This window comes from Macaca thibetana, chromosome 4, assembly GCF_024542745.1.
Source record: "Macaca thibetana thibetana isolate TM-01 chromosome 4, ASM2454274v1, whole genome shotgun sequence".
Lineage (NCBI taxonomy): Eukaryota > Metazoa > Chordata > Mammalia > Primates > Cercopithecidae > Macaca > Macaca thibetana.
In genome coordinates, this window is record NC_065581.1 from 62,508,732 (window position 1) to 62,527,715 (window position 18,984).

The 18,984-nt window shown below is 34.7% G+C and overlaps 1 protein-coding gene and 1 long non-coding RNA gene across 2 annotated transcripts in view; one reads left to right on the top strand and one right to left on the bottom strand.

Moving 5' to 3' along the window:
* The window catches only part of LOC126953401 (protein eyes shut homolog), a 253,500-nt gene that overhangs the window by 191,466 nt on the left and 43,050 nt on the right, over window positions 1-18,984 (bottom strand). Inside the window, exon 2 of the mRNA XM_050788855.1 lies at window positions 11,818-11,939. The gene's annotated coding sequence lies outside the window, so the exon portion shown is untranslated. The remainder of the gene's footprint in view (window positions 1-11,817; window positions 11,940-18,984) is intronic.
* On the top strand, window positions 7,442-11,002 carry LOC126953251 (uncharacterized). The gene is made up of 3 exons (XR_007725161.1): window positions 7,442-7,931; window positions 8,381-8,644; window positions 10,747-11,002. It is a non-coding gene; the product is annotated as an uncharacterized LOC126953251 (long non-coding RNA).

An 18,984-nucleotide genomic window follows, 5' to 3' on the forward strand; every position in this document is an offset into this window, starting at 1 on the left:
CACTGCAAGCTCCGCCTCCCGGGTTCACGCCATTCTCCTGCCTCAGCCTCCCGAGTAGCTGGGACTACAGGGGCCTGCCACCTCGCCCGGCTAAGTTTTTGTATTTTTAGTAGAGACGGGGTTTCACTGTGTTAGCCAGGATGGTCTCGATCTCCTGACCTCGTGATCCGCCCGTCTCGGCCTCCCAAAGTGCTGGGATTACAGGCTTGAGCCACCGCACCCGGCCAAATAAACCTCTTTTTAACATTCAGACAATCTAAAACACTTGCTGAAAATAAGGCAATGAATACCTATTGGGGTATATTAATTTTCTTGACATAATATATATTAATTTTCTGGTATAATCTTTTGTAAATATTTAATAATTAGCTCCTATTTTATAAATATGCAGATGTAGGACAAGCCTTATATGAATAGGTCCTGGTTGTAGCAATTGAACCAATGCAATCACATGTCATCCCTGAAAACAAAAGCAGATGCCACTGAAGGCCATCTTTGTCAAAATATTTCCACAAGCCTGTGAAAGGTCTTAACCAATACAAATGTTATGACTTTGCTTAGGGCTGTAATTTCTTCTTTTTGAACTCAAGTAACAAAAAGAGAATTTGTCAGTTGAATGAATAATGAGAAGTAGCAAATTATTTGAGAATCTGACTAATTAAGCCTATCAGGAAGTACCTCAGGCAATGTCATTATTTGTTTAGCTAAATTGTCAGTCTAGACAATGAGGGAGTAATGCCTTCTTTATTTTATTCTTCCTCCTCTATGATATTTTGCTCAACTCCATATTCTAAGCTGCTCTAGAAGAATTCGCTTAGAACAATTTTATCTTCTTTTATTGAAATTAAGTCAAACTGTAAGTGAGGTCTAAAAATTTAAAAAACCTTTTTTACAAAAAGATAAGAATATCATAACAGTCATACAGTGATTGAAAAATAAATATCTTTAAAATAAAGTCTGATTTAATTAGGGTTATTAGACAAACTATTGGACACAATTAATACGAGTTTCAGATAAAAATGGATTATTTTACTACAAGTATGCCCCATGCAATATTTGGATATCTGTATTTTTGTTTGCTGAATCTGGCATTCTTAGACTAAATTTATATTCCAGAGCAAGTGTAGAATACATATGTTTAAAAGAGGGTTCAGAAGATTTGTATAAAAACTAACTGCGGAAGTCGGACCCAGCTCTTTAGATATATGCCTGTTCTGCCACAACTGTCCAGCAGTCTCCTCTCCTCAGTTGCTTCTACTTACCACGTTTTCCAGAATCCAGCTATGTTCTATTACAGCGCACTCCATACTCATATCTCAATTTTTACTGAGAACAAGTTTTGATTTATCATTATCATATGGAAGACTCTACATCGGATAACTTTTTTAAACCTGTTTATTCTATTTCTCAATATTCAAGCAAATAAAGGGTTTTGCAAGCCTATGTTCCCATCCACAAAGGAATTAAAGTATACCTTTATTTTCATTATAAGAAAAGAATAATGATTTAAAAAGAATGTAGAGAAAAAAAGAAAAACATTTATCAGAAGGTGACAGGCTTATTATTCAAGGAAATCTTGTTTCATTTCCTTTGCTACATCTATATTTTTTCTATAATTTTCATCTAATGTAGCAAATAAAATATACACATATGTAAATGACACAAATTCCTATCTCTATTGTATAAATATCATTCACAGCAAGGTGAATGAAAAGGCAGTACACAATAAATTCACTTTATTTCACAATTTTAACTTGACTGCCTTGAATTATTGGAAGATCCTTTAAGATGTATACTGTAAAGACAGTCCTATGAATTGTATTTTTTACTAATACTTCATGGTGTTACCTGCAATGTTTCCCAGATATCTACACAAAAATTATAATAACACTTACTATGGTTTGTTTTTACTTTTTGTTTGAGTGTATTACATCTTTCATTCATCCAATTGTCTCCTTTTAGAAACAATTGTAAGGGCCAAATTACAGTTAGACAAATACACAGTAAATTCAAAATGTTTTGCACATTATATTTCTTCACCATTTTATAGTATTAATTTTAAATTTTAGTTTTAGTTAAAATTGATGTATTTTAGAAATGTGTTTAGTTTGTCTCAGGAGATACATATATAAACTCAGACCAAAAATTCTAGTGTAGTTGTTGATTTGTCTATTCAATTTTATTATATTGAAGCCTAAAGAAAAACTTTGGTGGCAAATGACAGAAATCTGTTGATTAGGCTAATTGAATTGGCAAACCTTAAGAAAAGAGTACTCTCTCTTTCCATTAGAACATCACCTTTCTGATGCGAAAGTGCAGTATTGATACTATTTGGGAGAAGTGACCAGAGGTCTATATTCTTAGAAAAAAATTTCAAAAGTTTGGGATTTTGTTATGTTTTATTGTCAATATATTTAGAATTCTAGTTCTAAATTCCCTTCAACTCTAGTTATTTTGGCCACAAGTAGTTTTACTTGTATTTCAATCTGTGTGGCTCTTAGTAGACCATTTCCTGAATCATCAGGTTCTTGCTACACCTCTCAGTGCAAGCTTCCATGCAGATGAGCATTGGCTGGATGCAGAATGCTGAGTATAAAATGCTTAGAAACATAAATCACTGTGGCTGTGCACAGTCCAATACTTATGCACTATGGCTCTGCAACTGAATTCTCTGCGGAGGATATTAAAACACAGAGTCTCAACCTCACCTTCTATTCACTAAATCAGAACCCCCAAAGGGGGAATCCCAAATATGCATGCAGTTTATAACTGGCACAGGTGATTCTGGGGTATTGTAGAGACTCTGAAATACTGATTTGCTCTTGGAATCCTCGTCCTTCCTAGTTTTGTGAGTCCTGTGGGCAGCTGAACTCAAGGTCTGATCCTTTCAGAGGTACAGCATATGTAAGACAGAAAGGGAATGTTGGGGGAGGCATGACCTGTGCTGTACATTCCCGTCGTGTCTCTTTGTGAAACTTGCTTCACTTCTATGAACATTACATTTTTCTCTGTGAAATGTATCTTCTATGATATACGAGTGAACTATAAAAGACATCGTGGAAAGACACACCTCAGAACAAAGTGGGATTTATATGTTCTGAAAAACAAACTAGTCCTTGATTGTATATATTAATAATGATTTTAAAAATCATAGAATTGGTAATAACACTCTAAACCCACATGTATGTGTAAATTCATTTTCATATTTAATACACTTGTGTTTAATATAGTGTTATATTTAATATACTTATTGTATTAAATATATTATGTTTAACATGATATTTAATATAGTCATCCACATTTATATCCACAGCAATCCCATTGGTCTCTTTCGAGTTTTTGTTTCAGGCTTTTTTAAAGAATGTAGGGCAAAGTTTTGGTCTTAGTCTTTTAAGCACAGCAGCTACAGGAAGAGAGATTTTCTTGCTCTGAGAGGGCAAAAAAAGACCAGCGACTTAAACCAGGGAAACTGACCTAAAAGCCTGTGCCACTGATAAGATTTACGTGGGCTTAGCCAGATTAAAGGCTTGATACCTGAAGAGAGAGACAGATCAAGCTGAGGTGTTTTGCTTTGTGTCTATCAGATGCAGAGCATTTCAGCAGAAATGTAGCAATCTCACAGCAAGCCTTAAAAGGTGGCCCAAGAGCCTCAGCATCTGATATCATGTCAAACAAATGCCATCAGCATCTGGGAAATCTCTGGAATCTGGGCATAGACCTGCGAGTTTCTTACTCTATGAGAAAATCCCAAAAAAGTTAAAGAGATATAGGTAAACAACTGACCATTCAATTCTTCTTTCCTTCCTTTCTTTTTCCCTTCCTCCTTCCCTCCTTCTCTCCCTCTTTCCTTTCTCTCTCTCTCTCTCTCTCCTCTCTCTCTCTCTCAGCAATCTGCAGTGTTTCAGGCATTGTCATAACTCAGCCTTGAGGATATAATTTTTTTAAATATTATAAAGCATAACCTCATCTTCAGAGAATTGACATTAGTGGTTACAATAAATAATTAAATCCTGGCAAAATATTAAGAGTAAGCAGTCTTCATAATAGGTATTTTATTTTGTACCTTCTTCAAAGTTTTTATGTAAAAATATAAGCTTATATACTATTATTTGATATGAAAATACATTAACATAGAAACCCATGATCAGTAAAGAAATTATTTTTAACACAGAAGTGACTGAATTATAGCTCACTTCCATACCCTTGAGTAAAATACCCTGGCTTGGCAAATCAATGTAAGAGCTTAAGCTCAACTCAGACAAACACTATCTGTACCATGGTTAAAATCATTATAATCATCATCAAACATGGTATGTATCTATTAATGCCTTGTATGGGACAGAAATTATGTTATAGATTTAACATAAAGTAAAATACATGAAGCATTTTACATTTAATTTGTGTAACAATTCCACAGAGTACCTATTAATATGTTGTTATTAAAACTGACTGAGGCTTAGAAAGGTTAAATGACTTGTTCAAGGTAACACAGCTAGTGAGGCCAAAGTTATCTATCCCAAAGGCCCTCTTCACTTCTATAAGCAGACTTTTGGTTTTAAAGAGCACACTACAAAATTTAACCCTACTGTAGTCAAGATGATGCCATAGATCATTCTCTATCAGTTCAAATCAATGTTCTTCATCAATTTACAGAAAGAGGCTCTTTACTGGCTTGCTGTAATATATATACTATATATATATAATATTATAATATATATGAGAAACATGTAATATAAAATTTTATATTATGTTATACTATATCATATATAGTTTATACTTAAGAAGTATGCAATGTATAAATATATTTTTATACATGACATTTTATAGATTACATATTTCTTATATATAAATTATATTTTATTTCTTTTCTTATAAATATAAAAATATAATATAGAATATGTATTTCATACACACACACACACACACACACTCACACACACACTATAACCAAGGCGGGTTTATTGTAGGAAATAACTGGTTTCAGCTCAAGAACTTGATTTTAGAAAAGTGTTATACTCTATTTATCATAGGATGGTTGGCAGAACACTAAAGAAGAGAGATACACATATTCTCTTTTTTGTGTAGGTACACACAAATGTACATGCATACTTGCACATATGCTTGTTTACACATGTATCTATCAACTGCCAAATCTTAAATGTCCTATTTTTTACTTTTAATAAAATTCATGCAGACAAATGAGGTGGTTAGAAATAAACAGACTTAGAACACAATGGAGTTATTTACTGATCGAAATAAAGGATCTACTACCTTTTAAAAGCTATTAAGTTAATAAATTGCTAAAATCAATCTGTTCTGAAAGAAAGTGTGATTTTATGGCTCTATGATGCCCTTAAATATATGATATGAACACAATGTACACAACATAGCAGTTTTTAGAACCAATTTTTATATGGTCAACTGATTAAAAATGGTATCTATATAAATGGCATATAAAGGTTTTCCAGGAAAAAAAGTGGAATTACTGTAGAATGTAACTATTGATTGATTTCTCAGAAATAAATTTTGAAGTTCAGAGATGAGTCCCATTTATAGTTATGCAAATATCACAAGTAATAATGGTAAAGTGCAGTATTTGTTTTGAAATAAGCTTAATTTGTCTCATAATTCTTTCAAAATAAATACATTTCTTTATGCACTTTGGCTAATATTGGAAATGGAAATAGTATTCAATCAGTTCTAAATCATTTTTAAGCTAGATAATTTCTGGAAAGTGCTGACTTTTGTTAGAAAATCTGAAAATGGAAAATTCCTCTCAGTGATCTGTTATGTCCTCACATATTATTTATAAAATTCAATACTGCTTCATGGATTTCTTAAACCTCAAAATTCAGCCATCTGTAAACCTCTCTCTCTGTAATGAATCTTGGAATAAGGAAGAAGGGAAAATATGTTTCAGCTTCCAGAGATTTCTGAAGTCCAAAGCATTAAAGCTCACATACTTGTTTACTCAGGTGAATCAACAAGTCTTTTTCTCAGGTTCTGTTTGCTTTTATTTTGCATGTAATCCTGATAAATTTAATCATCAGTTTCAGAGCCATCATAGGTTCAAAACAGTAGTTTAAAAGAGAAGAAATGAGGTTGCTTCAGATAGGCATAGTAACTATGATTAAAACTGACAATTGAGGGAGAACATATTAAGATAATTATACAGGTCATTAGATGAGTGAACTTAACTTCTATTTTAGTCTTATATCATACAGGGAAAATAATTCCATAATCGAGTTTATTGTAGAAATGATAGAAAGCTGACCCCTATCATAGTTAACTATAGTTATAAATGTAACATTAAATTATGCTCAATAAATTCTTAAAGGGAAGATCAGTATAATAAAAAGTAGAGATCTGAGTAATAAATTGTAGGCAGATTTTATTCTATATAAACATAGCAGGCTATTTACAATGGGCATGACCAAAAAGCTTGATTTTCTGTTACCTAGTCACTGTAGTGCCTCTTTTAACAATAGATTTGGAAGTTAGCTAATACATCAAGGTTTAGTTCAAGTTTTGGCTGCATAATAACTACTGATGATGCTGCAACAAGAGATGTAATCAACAGACTTAAGTGAACCTTTTGGATATCATTATAATTAATCAGTCATCAAATATTTTTAATACTCTCATACTGATTTGAAACATTATATCCAGCCTCTAAGAGAAGGTATAATTTCATGTATGGATTTTCTGATTAGTAAATGCCAATACATAGGGAGACTAACACTTCACTAAGTTATTACAATAGTGAGTAGAAAACCATATATTATTATCTCCCTTACAAAAGGATTGGAATAGAAAAAATAGATTTTATTCCTTTTGTATTAAAGACAAAAACATTAAAACAGATGGAGGAATCCACAAGAAAATAGTACTTGTGAAAGAAAGATGCCATGAAATATGCTGCTAAAAACAGAGAGGATAAATCAGTTTTACCATTTTCCAGATTTTTCAGATCATCCATTATTTCTTTTTTAAGGAGATAAATAAATTGTGAATTATCAGTGCACATGAAATAGAAATCTTTGTGCTTTACTCAGAATATCACAGAAATTTAGAGCTAGAAAGTGCTATCTAGATAACTAGTTCAAAGATTTTCAAATAGAAGTACATATCAAAATCACAAGGCATTATAAATTATATAGATGCCTGGACCCACCATCTGAATCAGAATTTTAAGCATGTGTCTTTTCAAAAGCAACTCCCTGTTTTGGAACAACTGAGTCCAGCTACTACATTTTATGGAAGAAACTGATAAATTAAAATGTCTAATCTAATAAATTAATTAGAACTAAATGTGCTGTTCTCTCTCTTTTTTTTTTTGCTACGAAAATTGAATTTTTCCTTTCTCTAGGCATATTTAGATGGCTCTTTGTGTTTTGAGAATTCCGTAACTTTGAAGCTCTGATATGAGTCAGATTTTCTGTGTTAATTTCCAACAAATGTGATTAAGCAAATCTTTATGGAGAAGGAGGGTATGAAAGAAATGAAGGCTTTAGTATTTGGACAGAGTACAGTTGGATTGATTCCGCACTGATGGGGAGTTTGTATTTCTGGAGAGAGAACAGAACCTAGAGGTTTTTGTGGCTCCAACTTGGTATACTGATGACACAACTGGAACCTGACCACCGATTAGCTAAGCATCATGCCCTTGAAGGCAAGGGTATAGAGAAGGTCCTGGGAGCCACATTTGGTAGGCAAGGATTGAAACCATTTCACAGATTAATATATTTTTGAAAGGAGAATGGAGATACCATATAGGCATTTTAGTAGGAGCCAAGATGAACTGTATAGCAATGGCTGTTCCCCGTTAATTCTGGATTGATCTACCCCCAGGGTTTACTCGAATCCCAAGGGAAGGAAATGAGCAACTCTCAAATAACTGACACGGATTTTCAACCATATGGTGGATGAAGGTAAAGGTAGTTTTATTTTTTTTTTTAGAACACATATAAATTCAGTTTGTCTTTGCATCTGAATGTTTGGGGGGAAAGTTAAACCTGTAGTATACATGTATGTGTGTGTGTGTGATATTTATATATATGTATGTATATTTATATATTGCAGAGTTGTTCGTTCCACATTAGTTCTACTGCACTATTTTTGCTTCCTCTGCTGTTATTAAAATTAAGCATTCATTATTCATGTAAGATACAGAGGAAAACAAAACTAAAATGAGAGGGGGAAATACTAGATTAATTTGATCATACATATTTAAATAACCACAAAGAAATAGTTATTCTCAAATATACCTAAGAAAGTTGCACTAGGGAATAGGTCTTACTATACACATTCTTAACATTTGTATTATATTATATGCTAGACATTCAAAAGATTATTTTTTTTCCTCCTATTGTTTTCTTAGATTTACTGAACCATAAAGAAAGGAAAAGAAGAAAACTGGCTCATTGTTACAAATCATTTCCTACTGTGGATTTGAAGTCTTCTTATTTTCTGCTTTTCATCTAAATTCAACATCATGATGCTGCAATGTAATCAAAAGAAAATCAAAAGAATATAAAAATGTTAATTTGAAGCTATACACGTGCCAGGTTCAAAGAAGATGCAAGCCACATGTCAGTGGGATTGCCTGGGTTGATCTGGACGGTCTGGCTCATACAACAATCAGGTCAGTGACTCTTTAGGCAAATGCGAATGTTTTATAGATTAAATAGATCATCTTCCTGTTTTTTAAGATTATTAAATATTCTGCAGAAAAATCCAACTCTGTGCCCTTCTAATTTTATCTTCCAATTCAAATGCTTCAGCATTTTATGGATTTTCTTTTACCAATGAGTTACTAAAAGCAAGTAAATATGAAACTCAAAAAATTATGTATGATGTCCATTCCAGGCTTTGTCTTAAAAATATGAGTTTTGGCTCTTTTTATATGACTTAATATCTTTGTACTATTTTTGTTTTATTATTATAGCATGCATTGTTTTCCAATAATATACTATTTATTCATACACAAAAAGGTAATATTTAACAAGAAATTTGTGCAAGAAAGTGTTAACTCAAAATTGAGGGCTCAAGCCTATATATATTCCATTGAAGGGACCGGCCCTTTACTGGTTCCTGGGAGATAACCTCTGAATTTGGAATATCCTGACGGATAATAACGTCTTTGATACCTGAGACCTTGAGCTGTGCCAAATAGTTTATGCTAATTAGATGTGATTTATGCTGGCAGCCCTTTTTTTATATGCCTGGGGCTTTGGGCCATGCTGCATCAGCTTGGCGCCTGCAGGAGCTGGAGACTGATTAGCTAAGGTCAGTTACGCAGGTGCTTCATGTCATCATGACTGACCTACAAGGAAAACCATAGACAACAAGGCTTATGTGAGCTTCCTTGGTTGGTTACACTTTCTATAGGTTGCCCTATATTCTGTGAAAATATTTCAAGTACTTTCATGTAACTCCAATGGGAGAATAACACCTGGAAGATTGTACCTGCTTTCTCTTAGACTTTATCTTATGTGTCTTTCCCTTTGCTAATTTTAATCTGTAACTTTTATTGTAATAAGCCCTAGCAAGAAGTAAAGCAGTTTTTCTCAGTTCTTCTTGTACATTATCAAACCTGAGGGTAGTCTTTAGGCCCCAGACACAATATCTGAAAGTTATGAAATGCTTTGAACTTTAATATTTTAAGCAATCTGTGGTCTCCATAACACCTTTTCTTGGAAGGATATCACCAGTACGATGACATTTCTGTTCTTGAAGTTGATATATGACTTACAGTTAGGAGTTAGATAATTTCAACAGTTTCCTTATGTTAAAATATATTTAAACCAGTTAATAAGATGAGAACTTTATCTCTTCTTCAACCTGTTTCTTTCTGCTTCCCCCCTACCCCATATTCTTATTATCATAATTTCTGGAAATAGGAGTCAAGATTTTAAGCTGATACTAAAGTTAGTTGGAATAGCTTTTTAGTGGCAATTCATAAAATAGATAAATGAGACAATAATATACTTGGAAGTTCTGTTATTTGGTATAAGGCAGCATCTATACTGGTACTCCTTGACTTGTCAAATGACTAGCTTAGTGTCCCACAGAATATTTGTGGCAGTGTCAGGTCTAGAAGTGAACTCTTATGATTACAGATATGGGGTTCTTTCTTCTGTAATAAACTCATATTATTGCTGAAGTTACTGCCAAAATCACAGCCTAAAAAAAGAGCTTAATTACATTATGGATGTGTACATTAGACAATTTACCTGCAAGTAAAAGGAACTCTGATTTAAGCAATATTAAATAAGAGGCCATAAGGATCAAATATATTAGGTCCAGAGGTTGGGCAGGCAACCTGAGAAGTTCAGTCAAGAATTCAACAGTTGATCACAGACCAGATTTGTTCTATCTCTAAGATCTGCTGTTTTCAGGGTACTCACTAATAAGAGACTAATAGTTTATTATATTATTATTTAAATGGTTAATAGTGATAGTCTAATTGACTATACCCCCCATCTTGCTTTAGGACCTCAAAATGGTAACAGTAACTACATAAATCTAGATGTTAGAAGGTATAGGAGAGGTCATGTGTACTTCTTATTTACATTCTAAGAGCAGGTGAGGAAATCTTTCCTCAGAAAGAGTGCCTCCCTTGCCTCAGAGACCAGCATAGTATCACATGTCCATTTCTAAAGGAATCCCCAAGAGTGGGATGTGATTAACATGACTGCCTTAGACCTCAGAGACCAACATAGTGTCGCATGTCCATTTCTAAAGGAATCCGCAAGAATGGGATGTGATTAACATGACTGCCTTACATAAAGCATGTGACATGGACCAAGACCAAGCATCCAGACAGCCACAAATACCTGAAAAGTGGCTAGACAACCTCTGGAGCAACTCTGTTTCTGTTCATGGATACCTAAATGTGAGTTACAGTTATTCCTTTAGGTATCTGCAGTCCTTGTGGGAAAAATCAGTTTGCCACAAATGTTCCTTTTATTATAAAAAAAACAATGTCAGTTCACTGATAGTCAAAATAGGTGTTGACTGAAACCATATTTTGACTTTTCAAAGGTTTACTTTCAAAGCTTTGTTTTCTAACTTCAACAAGTATAGTCCTCTTGCAAATATCAGTTCTGTTGTTAAGTAATAAACTATAAGCCTGGATTAGTATTGTAGCACAAACAGCATTGTGTTGTATGCTCTTAATTTTCTGAAGCCAGTCAATGAGTGAGTCCACCTTGAGTAGATATTTTTTATGTCAGGCTTTCTGAGAAATGAGGAGCTGGAGGGGATCCCAAATCAATTGCCAACCGTGTCACAGATCGTTTAAGGCAGAATGGAACATGCTTGTGACAAAGGCAGTGACAAATGAATATGTACTGAAGGGACAGCACCAACCGATGAGTGAAGGAAACTAGAAATATGTTATATGAGATGGAGGTCAGAGTGAAATTTAAGATAATGATAATGAAATATATGTGTGAATGTAATACCATGAGTTAGATAAAAATAGGCAGCTGTAAGACTCACACAGTGCCTTTCAGAATAATTTCTGACATTTTATACAAATTCAATATTGCCACAAGTTGTGAATACAATAAGTGAACTATTTGTTATATAACAGTTAAGCCAAACTGTATAGAGTGGAGAATAGAACATGTTTTACTACATTAAAAAATATATATGTATATTGCCTGAGTTTCTGTTTTCTAATCTTGAGAAGTAAGCATATGTAATATATATACTAACCTAACACACAGGCAAAAGCTCACTCTATTTGTAGGTAGGGGTTAAATTATATTAGTCCATATTTAGGTATATAAAAGACCAGTGGATACTAACGAGATGCAGATCTTTGTAGGTAGAATTGTGCTCAAAGGCATTCAGGATGCAGTTATCAATGTTCTGTTCACATCTTGTTCCAACATAGCCTGGATTGCATAAGCAGGAAAAGCCATCAACCACTGGAAACAACAGAAAAGAGAAAACTCTTAACATTCCTTTAACCTCAGTACAGGTAAAGATAATTAGTCTAAAATTCTATAATCACTTATATATTTTGCTTTTAACCAAATAAAGTGTGAATTATCATATTTAATCTATTACATAGTCCTCTATAGTATTTTCTAAATAACCATCTTACTCAGTTCTATTTAACTTAATAAAAATAAATAAATAAATAAATGAAACTTCAATTAGTTGAAATAAGAACAATTACAATGGACATTTGGTAACAGTTTGCAAAGCAACAATGAAAATATGCAATTTTATTTGCTCTCTCTTGTTTTTGGCAGTATTCAATATATATGATAAATAGGTTACTCTTGTATCATTTAATCTTCCCAAGTTGTTTTAGGTTTAATAAACAAGACCTTAACTGTTCAGTTGTTAAAGTTCTATGTAAAGTGCATTGTGATCTCGAAGTTGATAATGAGCTACTTACTTAAGTCTTAGTTAAAAAGAGCTTTCACGTTTCATCAAAATCTTTTTAAAATAATGATCAAAATTTGTTCTTCATTTTACCATTAATGATGAAAAAGAATGGTGTCTGAAGCCTCTCAAGGAAGTAGTGACAGTATGAATTGCAGTTGGAGCAGGCACCAATTTATAACTACTTACAGTCAGTCCCTAAGTTCTTCATTATCCCTGAGATTTACCATGAAATCTATACTGCCATTACGCCTCTGTGAATGTACTTGCTATTACTCTCATTAATTGCTTAGGTCTTCAGTGGCAACAAAATTTTTAATGCACCGTAAGAAATTTATCTAGCTTCTAGATTTCTGCAGCCATGTTTTGTACAGCATATGTCATAGACATCCACAAGAGACTAGTGAAATACACAAGAATAGGCAGCTCCTTAGACAGGATTTTACTTCTGTTGTACTTTCTTTTTTTTTATCTAGTACCTAGTTTTTAACCTGTCATTGACTACAAATTATTAATAAATAAACAGATGTATTTGTAAATGAATTAATGTGATAAAATGATGTCAGTCTGTGCTTCTTTCTGTGTTACACATGGTATTTTGTATTTTAACAAATTAAAACCACATATTATACAATATATAATTAAGACATTGTGGAGTGTCATCAATCATAACAATATTTAAAATTACACTTATGGTTATTATTTAAGTTTGGATACTGATGTGTTCTGACAAGTAACAAACAACGAGTCAAATTAACTTTCAGCCTTGATGTTACATGTTCTATGAAGACAAATTATAAATTACATTAAAGGCAAAAGACAACAAAAGGTAACTTTGAACAAACAAAGTATCTGGAAACAGACTGTTAAAAAGATAAAAGCATGCTTTTATTGTCAATAAATGTGTTTCTAACATAGATTAATACAGACAAGGAACGTGTTTCTAATACTTTGTTCTGGAATAAAAATCACTCAATGGACTAAGTGCCAGAAGAGAACCTAGAGAACTAAATTGGATACCAAAGGGAAATTGGATACTGCAAAGAAGATAGAAACAATTTAAATATTTAAAACAAAGTAACAAAAAGTAGAGCATTTTTCTCACATGTAATTTGTTAACTATGGGGCTATGTGATAGCCAATAACCATTTCATAGGAAAGACATGTTACACACATAGTCTTGCTCTCCATTGTTGTTGTTGTTTTTAACAGAGAATCTAGTCACTGTGATGTGGAAGTGCTGGGATGAGAGGAGTGTGGTCCTTTTAAATGATACAGAAGGGGGAAGAGAAGTGCTGGGTAGAGGAGGGCATGGTCCCTGGCTACGGCTTTACCCCCATGGACCTAGGTGAGGACTGATACTCCTGCCTTCATGCCAGAATGTTTCATTTCCCAAGACCACCCTGGCCCCCCCTACCCCCATCCTGTGCCTATAAAAACCCCAGAGACCCTAGCAGGCAGAGACACATGTGTCTGGATATAGTGAGGAACACATCAGGGGAAGAAGACACAGTACAACTGGACATTGAGAGGTGTACCATCAGCGGAGGAACACACAGGTGGCTGGACATTAAGAGGAATGCCCCGACAAGCACCGGCATGCTGGCAGGCCACCGAGTCCCAGAAGGACATGGAGTTCTGCCAGGGCAGTCAGAGGAAAGCCCAGGCCGCCGAGCAGTCTGAGGTTTTCCCTTGGAAAACCATCTCCCTTCTAGCTCCCATTGTCTGAGATTTACTTACACTCAATAAAACCTTGCACTCATTCTACAAGCCCAGGTGTGATCTGATTCTTATGGTACACCAAGGCAAGAACCTAGTATACAGAAAGCCCTCTGTCCTTGTGACAAGGTAGAGGGTCTAATTGAGCTGGTTATCACAAGCCGCCTATAGATGGCAAAACTAAAAGAGCAAAACTAAATGAGCACCCTTTAACACACGCCCACTGGGGCTTCAGGAAACATTCACCCCTACACATCCACCCCTACATATCCACCCCACATCCTCAGGATGTAGAGTCAGAGCCCCACATCCTGCCCATCTATATACTCTCCTAGAGGAATGGGGCACTGAAGAAGCAAGCCACTCCCCCTGTCACACACCCTGCAAGGGGGACAAAGGAACATTTCCTATTTCAACTGCAATGGTATTAGTCTGTGTTTATAAATATTTCATGCTACTATTTTGAGGCCAAATTTTCTTAAAATAGGCCTTCTGTGAATCTGGATGTATTATTCATTTTATACTTAACTATGTACCAGACATCATATATACTGGTTGTATTGAACGAAAGTTTGAAATGTGACAAAACTTTTTGGTGGAATATACAGAGGTATTTTAAAACTGTAACAGTAGGCCGGGCATGTCGGCTCACACCTGTAATCCCAACACTTCGGGAGGTCAAGGCGGGAGGATCATTTGAGGTCAGGAGTTCAAGACCAGCCTGACCAACACAGTGAAACCCCATCTCTACTAAAAATAAAAAAAAAATTAGTCGGGCTTGTGGCACATGCCTCTAGTCCCAGCTACTCGGGAGGCTGAGGCAGGAGAATTGCTTGAACATGAGAGACAGAGGTTACAGTGAGTCTAGATCGTGCCACTGCACTCCAGTCTGGGAGACAGAGCAAGACTCCATCTCAAAAAAAAAAAAAAAAAAAAAAAAAACCTGTAGCAACAAAATAGTGAACAACTGTATAATGGTGTTTGAGATTTACAGACTCACACACACACAAACACACATATATATATTGCTCATATATAGTCCTGCAATAAGTACTATTGACACGGTAGAGTTCCCTGATCCCTCTTGCAGGACATGCAACAGGGGTATGGCTGGCCTGTTCAGTTGTGCAGCTGCTAAAACCCCTTGCGGGAGGGAGACCACGCAGATAGGCAGGTGTAGAGTCCAGGGCGAGTGCTTTGGGCTCTGGACCTGTGGTAGTGTCTAAGGATGGGTGCCTGAAACCCCAGTGTTACAATGTTCTCTTAGCCTTGCTGTCCGCAGATGGCTTTAAGGGTTAACCAGCTCAATGGACCTTCTGTCTTTTCACAAGGGCAGAGGGTCAGTGTGACAGTTTTCTGTATCCCGAGCTCTTGCCCAGCATCCAGGAAGATTCGGGCCACACATGGGTGTGAAGGATGAATGAGAGGTCTTGAGTGGTGGAGGTGGCTCTCAGCAGGATGGATGGGGAAGTGCAAGTGGGGGATGGAGTGGGAAGATAATCTTCCCCTGGAGTTGGGCCATACAGTGGCCAAACTCCTCTCTGACCACTCCTGAACTCCTCTTTGTATTCAGATGTTCCTCCTCTTCTTTCTTTCTCTGCTGCATAGTCCGTTCGTCTGCTTGTCTTATCTCCTCATCTTCCGGTTAACTCTGGAGTCTGGGGTTCAGCATGTATATGGGTACAGGATAGGGAGCATGGCAGGCAAAAGGCAACTTTTTGGGTGGAAAAACAGGAATGCCTGTTCTCATGTATGGCCATGGTTATCCAGGCTTGAGGATATGACATTTGCCAGGGAACTTTCCCTGTCTCCTATCTGTATCACTATTAACTAGAATTCAGAAAGTTTGGCTTCCCATACTATTTTATTTTAGAGAAAGTATGAAGAATCTAGTGTCTTAGTTTCGTTCTGATAACATTCTACATGTGTGATATAAATTTTAATAAATATTTTGGTTCTCTGGTACCTAAATATCCTTAGATCGGGTCCAAAATATATTATGAATGATTATATGATGAAATACATTAATATATTAGGTATTCAAATTTTACATTTCCCATAATATATTGTGGTATCAAAATTTTAATAGGCAGTATTGCATTATAAGTAACACATTATAAATTGCATTTTCTTATCTTGGAAAAATATACATTAAAATATTTACAAAGAACTTCTAAAAGTTAAATATAATACATTGTTAATCAATGTGAACAACTTAAATTTAAATTGCCTATATGTAGTCATTATAGTAGGGCTGCCTACGTATTTCAAAAACAAAAAATCTCTAACTTCTCTCTCAGCCATGCGATAGTTAAAAAGACATGAATCTTTTTAAAGTATCATTCCTCACCAGATACCTGTGGGTTTGAGCTCAGAAATGATACAATGCTGACTTATTTCAAGGTAATTTGAGAATTTCAGAAATCTTAAAATACAATCTTTGAAGTGACAAAGTCTGGAACAGAAATAATAGCTTGGTGATTTATAGCAAGAGCAGCAAACAGATGGCATATAGTCCACAGAACTGTTTTGCTTAGCTGGCACAATGTTAGAAAATTAACATGATATTAGTATCTATATAGATATTTCAGTTTGCTAGGACCCCACCACTACCTGTTGTTTTATATCTGGATGGCTTCACCCAATTTACAAAATTCAGTTGCCTTGATATTGGCTTTTATTTGCAGAGCACTTGTTTTAAGAAACAAATTTAAAATTTGAGTTAAATCCTACTATTTCTACATAAAAAGACAATAACATAACTTTCTATTGAAATGAGGTTTTAATTGTAACTATTTACTCATATACTGAGGGATCATGTAGAAATATGTTTTAAAGAAGGTGAGATAAAAACAAATAAGATACTTTTTTGCAACACCCTTCTAGACCTTTGTTTATTTCTGTTTCTCCTCTTCATGCCTCAGCCACATTCTGTGTATAATGTCATTTCATTTTCCTGCGTCTAAACAAAATTACCCATTTTAGGCATATTCTTCCACAGAAAAATCCATGTTTCCATCTTACTTTTCCCTCTTTCCTTCTTTTCTTCCTGTCTTCTTTTTCCTCTATAAATTTATATTTCTTAGGAATATAAATTTCAGTAGGAAGAAATGTGAGTGTGTGGGGTGTATATGTATAGAATAGGCTAAACTAATATTACTTTGAATATTGTAAACAATGCTTTCTCATGCCTAAAAGTGAATATTTTTAAAAATTCTACCATTTCAAACAAATTTTCAAAGGCTAATTCTCACACAAGAAAGAAAAAGTCACATTTCATCAGATTTCCTCGTTTGCTGCACTCACAAAAATATGAATGGATTTGTCAGAAATTGGGGGTACTTAGTGAAGATAACTGACATTGACTTTGATGTTCAAGCCAGGCTAAAGTCAGTAAATAATCCTGGTTAAATCCTAAACTCTCCCATTACTATGTTAGATTCTACATTGGTCTGCTCTACTACAATTGCAGCCGCTGAAGGAACTCACTATCATAGCAATATCCACGCAGGCAAGGGCTGGAACTGCGCTCATTGACAATGATCTCACAGCATGGACCTGCAAAGCTGGCACACTGGCACTGGAACTCAAGGGGAAACATTTCCAAATCCATTTTCTCTTTACGCACAGCTCCATTCTCACAAGGATTACTAGCTTTGCAAGGCCCAAATTCACAGTGATGACTTGGAAAGGAAAGAATCAAAATGCCAGTGCTTATTGAATGAACCAATTCTTGCAACTGCTGTCATTCACCTGGCATATTTCAGCATAAATGCATCCAATTTATTCTCTATTCTCTTCCATATTATGCTTGTGACTCTCTCTCTTTCCCTCTACATTACAATTTAAGAAATAAATGTTATTTATGATTTCTATGCTTCATCTAACAAAGTACCAGCAGGCAGCAATGATAAGTGACAGCATTTTAAAAAATTATATTTTGTTTCTTCATACTTCCCACTTCTTGTTCAACAATGTTCTCTGAAGACATTGCAATTAAGAAAGTAGATTATTAACAATTTGATGCTCCCTATGTTTTATTTCTGGTACCCTGGAGGTTGCTACCACTGTAAGCTTTGTTTGATGGATTTCTTGCTATTCTCAAAACAAATAACTGAAAAAAGAACATTATAATAAGCATCTAATCTTAACAGAAACACTTCAGTCCTGAATTTTTAAAATATTTTACTCAGAAAATCTAATTGCATAAAGTGATTGCCAATGTGTGAAATGTACACAAGTATTTAAGAAATAGGATGGTTTGATTCAAGAGAAACCATATCAGACAAAAAGCTCAGTATAAGCAGCACAAACTTTTTCAACAAAGCAAAATTATTACTTGAGTGTCAGTTTTCAAGGCATAGTAAAAATAATTAGATGTTAGCTATTTGGAAAGTATTTAAAAATAATGTCACTTATTCACTAAAATGTATAGTGTATAGGTACAAACATAGGTTCTAAAAAGGCCTGACTGAATACTTTAAAGCAGAAAATATACAGTCATGATTAAGTCCTTGAACTGCTTGGGTTTTCTCAGTAACTTCACAAGTGCAGGGAAAAGGGTATAACACAAAGACTTAGGATAAGGGATTAAGTTTTCAAAGTTGAGAAGTACCATAGTAGTTTGAAAAATTATAATATCCCAGTGTCCCTGTGACTCTCCCAATTCTGATCACAAGAAAAATTGTAAGAGGGCCTGCCTAGAAGCTGTGAGGATATCAACAATGTGTAAAGGCACCAAATTGATATCATTAGTGTCCATAAAATAAGAGCAATAAAACTGTACCAAAATGGAGATACTCAGTACTTCAATTTCCAAGTACAGCAAAAACAAACAAACAAACAAACAAAAAAACAGTG